The sequence below is a fragment of the Misgurnus anguillicaudatus genome, chromosome 12, assembly GCF_027580225.2.
Source record: "Misgurnus anguillicaudatus chromosome 12, ASM2758022v2, whole genome shotgun sequence".
In the NCBI taxonomy this organism is placed as follows: domain Eukaryota; kingdom Metazoa; phylum Chordata; class Actinopteri; order Cypriniformes; family Cobitidae; genus Misgurnus; species Misgurnus anguillicaudatus.
Genome location: NC_073348.2, coordinates 8,196,781 through 8,203,748, shown reverse-complemented (window position 1 = coordinate 8,203,748; position 6,968 = coordinate 8,196,781). Strand labels below are relative to the sequence as shown.

General features: G+C 39.1%; 1 long non-coding RNA gene across 1 annotated transcript; it reads right to left on the bottom strand.

Moving 5' to 3' along the window:
- Positions 1-1,410: 1,410 nt before the first annotated feature.
- LOC129445891 (uncharacterized) lies at positions 1,411-5,682 on the bottom strand. The gene is made up of 2 exons (XR_012372726.1): positions 4,977-5,682; positions 1,411-1,546 (listed from the first exon to the last, which is right to left on the bottom strand). It is a non-coding gene; the product is annotated as an uncharacterized lncRNA (long non-coding RNA).
- Between the last annotated feature and the right edge of the window lie 1,286 nt (positions 5,683-6,968).

Below are 6,968 nucleotides of genomic sequence, written 5' to 3'. Positions count from 1 at the left end.
GCAGATGCTCAATAGTGCTCAAACGGTTTTGAGGAGAATGATAGAAAGAAACTTGAATGCATTATAAGTCGGTTTGAATAATAGTCTCTGCCAAATGCAACACATTTTAAACTTGCAAGAAGTGAGATCATATTTAGTCTATTGTGTCATTTGTGTATGTATGTGACTAGTAACTTTTGTTTCAGAATAAGTGTCTTAGATGGATGTTCCTCTTAACATCCAACCCTGGAGAGCCGGTGCCCTGCAGAGTTTAGCTCCAACCTTAATTAAACACACCTACCTCTGATTTTCTAGTGATCATGAAGACATTTCCTGTGTCTCAATTCGTTCCCTAGCTCCCGAGGTCGTGAACCAGTATATCGTTACACAGGTTCGGGCACTGGTTAGGACCCTAGCTCACTTGACATTGGGACACTGTTCACTTTTTTTCTGTCACGTGGTTGCTTAAACGCGTTGTGATAACTCACAGCTGTTTCTCATCAACAACCGGCAAAATCAACATATCTCCGAATTAATTTTAAACAGTACATTGTAAAAACCGCTGTCATTATTCTCTTAAACATCCGTGCATGAAATTGGAGGAATATAATTACATTTTAGATGTATACATTTTTTTACAATTTAAAATAAATATTATTATTTTAAATATTGAGTAGATTGAGTGCCCTGACTACTGAACAAGGGAGCTGATTGAGACAGACGGATTGATTAGCTTGCTCAGGTGTGTTTGATTAAGGTTGGAGCTAAACTCTGCAGGGCACTGGCTCTCCAGGGTTGCATGTAAAGAACACTGCTCTATGACAGTGGTGCTCTATGACAGTGGTTCTCAACTCCAGTCCTCGGGACCCACTGCTCTGCACATTTTGGATGTCTCTCATATCTGACACACTCAGTTCAGTTCATGGAATCTATCCTAACGAGCTGATAATCTGAATCAGGTGTGTTAAATAAGGGAGACATGCACAATATGCAGAGCAGTGGGTCCCGAGGACTGGAGTTGAGAACCACGGCTCTATGAGGTAGTAATTGGTCAAATGTATTTCTTTAATTTACATTTTATTTGACATTGTAGGAGAGACTGTGGATCAAGGAAGCCGCCCAACTGCTAGACATGCTGGTAAATCCATTTTAGTTTTTACATAGTCTTTCAAAAATTCACATAAACAATTGATATGTTATATAACAGCTATCAGACTTTGCTCTTTGAATTTAAAACACTTAAAAATTTAATTAACAGGTATTTGTAGGAGGTTTCCATTGATATTTGTCAAATCAGAGTGTATCATCTTTACACATTTAAACTTAAAACAGTTAAACAAATATAAGTTAAAGTAAATCTCTAAATATGATTGTGATTTGCTTAGGTCGAACCAAAAAAAGAAAATTGGACCAAATGCGGTCCTTGATGGATGAATGGGGCCAAAGGTTCATGAGTGCTTCCTCAAAAGAGTTCGAAGAATTGATGAGGAGGGAACAACTTAGGAATGAAGAGGAACGGCAGGAAAGGGAGTGCAGGATGTCTCTTATGAGGGCCCTAACAAACTCCCTGCAGGTACAAACACAACATAGCTACCATCACATCACAAAACATGTATTTGAATGCACAACCACCGCACATCCACTCACACACATCACGCCTTCAATATATGCCAACCAACCAACATCAACCAGCTTACTCTAGTTATGAAGCCACTACTTCAGCTCCACATATCAACACACCAGACTCATTTTATTGCCAGTTAGAAGAAGAGTAAAACTTTATAGTAGTAGATCTCTAACCTGTTCATGAAATTACTCAAGGACAATAGCTTTCTATCTCTCTTCTGGGTAATTTATTTCTTTTTCTATTTTTCTTCTGGATAATTTATGAATAATTGTTTATATTGAATTGTTATGTTAAGTCAATACATAAACAATACAAAATGTACTGTAAGTGCCTAATGGCTAAACATTAATATTGTCATCACATGGAAATCAAATAAAGATGTTATGAAGCAGTGTTGATTTTTTGCTTATTGCAGCTGGAATATAACAGGGTCGTATTGGCACAGTTACAAAATAGCATGGTTATTTGACTATTATTATGCATTTAGGTTTAAAATAATTCTAGGGTTAATGTGCTTTTAAAACGTTATACATATTATATTGGTCACCATGTTTTAACTTTAGACTCAACCAATTGAAAAAGTGGGCGGGACATATGAGGGTCTGGAAACTCAGGCTCTGTTTACACGTACATGGTTATTTTTAAAAACGGAGAGATTTACCTTCGTTTGTGCCCCTCGTTTACACGCAAACGGAGAACTCGCCTCTGAAACCGATTGTTTCTAAAAACTCCGGCCAGAGTGGAGATCATGAAAATCTTTGGTTGCACGGTTGCATGTAAAGTGAGACAAATGGATGTTTAAGCAGGCAACGTCACAGAGTATGCGCCAGAGCTCGCACCTACGTCAAAAGTGCGACCCATGTTTACATGTGACTGCTACTCTGAATGCTTCCAAGATCACATTTATGTTCGTGCAAACTCGTTTCGTGTGTTTGTATTTGCAAATACAGCTGCTCCATTATGTCGAGGAGCAGAGACGAGTGCTCGGAGGTCAGCAATTTTATGCGTGTTTGACTTCATGCGGTGCTGCAAGAACCGACGGACGGATGATGTCAAAGTACCGCGAGAGCGATTCGAAATTAGACCTCTACGTGTGATTCCTCAACTCGCTCTCGCGGTACGTTGACGTCATCAATCACCTACTGCAACAACTCCTCCCTCCAACATGAAGAACCAGTTCACGTCACCACCAGCGCTGCCGGTGATTGGCTTACGTGGGCTTGAGCGTCTCTTGACGGCAAATATGCACGGGTACGCAGTGTTTCCCCTAGGTTTACAGCTTTGGGGGGGGGGGGGGGGGGGGTTGGTTGGGTAGGTGTATATATATATATATATATATATATATATATATATATATATATATATATATATATATATATATATATATATATATATATATATATATATATTATTGCTCATTCATTGTTCTTCAGTGTTAGTTAATAAATTTATATGATAAACAAATTTTAAATGATGCATTTGTTGGAGAGAATAATCCTGTTTTTTTTAATTATCTGTTCTGTTGTCAGACATACAACGAGTCGACTATAAAGTAGTGAGTAAACACGATGCAGTCACACCTTGAGTTTAATCCAACGAGCTGTTCCTTTAACTCTGCTGAAATCCTGATATATAAACTCGATTTATAATTGTCTGACAAAATAATCATACATTTACATTGAAGCCTTACTGCTGTTTTCTCATCATGTCTTTTTGTGTTATGAGCTTTTTTATTTCAAATGTGAGTTTTATTGTTGCGTACAGGGCTTGACAATAACTTTTTTGCTCACCAGCCAAAGTGGCTAGTTGTTTTCCAAAGTTACTACACACTCAGCATTTTCACCGGCCACACTTTTGTTGCTGGTAAAATACATTTTATATGATTAAACTTGACTATGGCATCCTAAAATGCTAGATTAGATGCATATTGACTTTCAAATGCAGACTGACCACCCAAGTTAAGACTACATTATTTAGCTGTTAATATCAGTATAGATCATATCATATATTTAGGTGCATGAAAAACATGCTAGAAAGGCATAAATAGATTTACTTTAAATTAATATATTAACAGTGGAGCGCGGTGTAGAAGATTAACTAAAAAGATAAACACAAAAACCCTAGACAAACACTTGAAATATTTATTAACAACAGCAGTAAAATGTATATGCTTGATCATGGTTTCTGTTAAAAGTTATTTAACACTTTAAATGGCAAATGTCGAGAGGGTATTATTTTTGCACAAAGTAGCCTACATTAAAATGATGCGCGAACCTCTCCACTTGTGGGTTTCCTTTGATTTCGGACAAAACTGGGACGAGTGCATTCAGATATGCGCTATGAATTTCTCTCCGCTCTTGCCCAGAGAGTGTGCACGCACTTTAAATCTCTCCAATCACTTCCATGCGTTTGTTTTATCCTTCCCAAAGTGTGCGTGTATGCGCTCAGACTGCGTCCCGTGCATTCGCAAATCCATCAGCTTTTGCACTCTCTCTGGTAAAAAGTTGGCGCTTGGTCCGCAACGCGAGCCTGCGCTGCATCGTGCGCGCGTCTCAGTACGTTGCGCTGGGTGCAGGGAGTGCTCATGGGAGTTGTAGTTTCCCAGTATCATTGCGCATTGTTTATAATTTCGCATAACTTTTTAGAAAACTACAATTAAAAAAAATATTCAACCAGCCAAAGTGGCTAGTGGGATTGGCTGTCTTACCCGCCACAGCCGAAATCTACGTGCATTTGGCGGGTGTTATGTCAAGCCCTGGTCGCGTAGCCTAATAGCGCAGACAAATTGATGCAAATTCAGAAATATGACAGCATACACTGTTACTGTTACACAGAGTTATAGCATATAGCTACTGTACAGCATGATAGAGAGGGAGAGAATGCGCGCGTGTGTGTGGGAAAACACCGTAACCTTTTCAGTTATGAGGCGTGCGCTGCACGCAACATGACAGAGCGCGCATTCAGTGAATTAAGCCAGACAGTAAAATATAATGTGCGCACTCAATTGGATAATTTTAAATGCGCAAACACAGACAAAAAGACATGCTATCGTAGAAATAAGATAAATATTCGTGAGGGCTATTTAGTTTGTTTAATAAAATAACAAATTGTTATCTGGCGCTATAAAGAAAATCAAATAAAATATACTTGACCTTCAAGGGGGGCGGGAGGAGCCGTTAGGAGGGCGCAGCGCCCCCCTTATATAATGGTAGGGGAAACACTGGTACGTGTAAATAAACACTTTTCTGAAAACAGACATGTGTGCACAATATTATTTTTGAAACCGGAGAGGTTGAAATGTCCGTTTATGAAAACAGCCGCCCACGTGTAAACATAGCCAAATTCTGATCGGGATAGTTCATAATTTTACAGCGAGATGTTGTGTCAGTGCAAGTCGGATAGCCTGTGCTTCCTCCCTAGCCTCTGGGTCAACTTCGTCGACGTCCTGTTGATGCGTTTCAGTGATGTTGTCTTCCAAAGGTATGGTTTCGCCCGCTCGTTCACAGAAATTGTGCAAAACAGCACTAGTTAACACCACGCGACAGATTGCCTTGATGGTGTGCTCGCATCTGTGTGCAAGGCTTCTCCACCTTTTAAGTCTTCCAAAAGCCATCTCTACTGCCATCCTGCTTTGGCTTAATTTAAAATTAAAGTGCCTCTGAGCATCTGTCAAGTGACCATTGTCTGAATATGGCTTCTGTATCCAACTGAGTAGGGGATATGCTGGATCAGCTAATACTAATAACGGGATGTCGATGCCTTCAATGCGTTTTGAAGGGATGGGTGGAAACAGAGTGCCCCTCTGTGCCTTTCTGAACAATCCGGAGTTTGCAAACACTCGGGCATCATGCACACAACCTGGCCAGCCTATGCACACGTCCCTGAATATTCCTTTGTGGTCAACTACTGCCTGCATGACGATGGAGTAAAACCCTTTTCGGTTATAGTAGGCCGTTGCATTGGGGCCATCAGGGCGATCTATTTTTATGTGTGTACCATCCAGACAGCCAACTACTTGTGGAAATCCCCACTGATGGAGAAAATAATGTACTATTTGCTCAGACTCATTGGCATTTGGGAAGCACACAAAAATGGGTTGTAAATGTTGGCAGACAGCTTTGCAGAACACCCGTGTGATTGCATGCACCGTTGATCTTCCTAAACCAAAAAGATGAGCTATGGTTCGGTATTCTACCTGTGTACCTAACGCCACAACGCAACAGCCACTCTCTTCTGGACACTGACAGCCTTTCTTAGATAAGTGTCTTTCTTCATTAGGTGAGGAGCAAGCAAATGACAGAGCTGGAGGTATGTGTTTTGACTCATTCTTAAGTTTTGAATCCAGTCTGTCTCCCTCCACCTTAGCTGCTCCCACCAGCCTATGGGTCTAGGAGCAACCCAAACAGTACGGTCGAGTGAGAGCAGGTTGTTTAGTAGCAATAACTTAAATAGCAGAAAGACAAAACAAAACTCGCTATACGCCGGGCTTCCATTGTCAAAAGTGCATTCTCATCCCATCTCACCAACAGTTTAATACTTACTCGCACATTCAAACGTGGTCAGAAAAGGGCCTCATCTTCTTTCCAATCGCATGAATGTTGCGAAACAGCAGTTGCATCCTCTCAAACTGCGCTGCTTTCATGGACGTCAGAGCCTTAACCGTCTTTTTTTTTTTTATATTTCTTTGACAAATCCTCATAATTTTGTTCGTTATAAATTTCCTCTGGCCCTCTTTCCCTTTGAAGAGACCGATAGCATTTGCGTAATATCATGACTAGTTTATCTAATTTAACATTTAGATGATCACTAATGTCATTTATTATTTGTCCACTTTCAACTTTACAATCAATAACATTAGTAACTAAATTATCAATTAGTGTAGCACTATTTGTTGTAATTCTGGTTGATCGAGTAATTGAGGGATATAATCTAATGCTGTACATCAGATTAATGAACTGTAGTTTTATTATGTTCTTGTGAGTTAAGCAAGTTAATATTTAAGTCTCCAAAAATTAAAACCTTTTTTTGTTATTGCTATTATTGAATATTTCTGTAATTTTTTCATTAAATATATAAATATTTGATCCTGGTTTCTTATAAATACAACTTTTTAAAATATTTTAAGATTTTCCCATTTCAATTTGTATTGTGATGCATTCCATGATTGTATCTACAACAAAAGACATTTTACTAACTACAATGATAACTTTTGTCTATATACAATACAACCCCCCTCGATCTCAGCCAAATCCTGATGTTCTGTAGTGAGTCAAGTCTCTGTTATGGCAATTACTTCTTTTAGGCACTGTTTAATTTTTGAAAGATTTGCTATAAGACTCCTGCTATTAAAATGTATTATTGA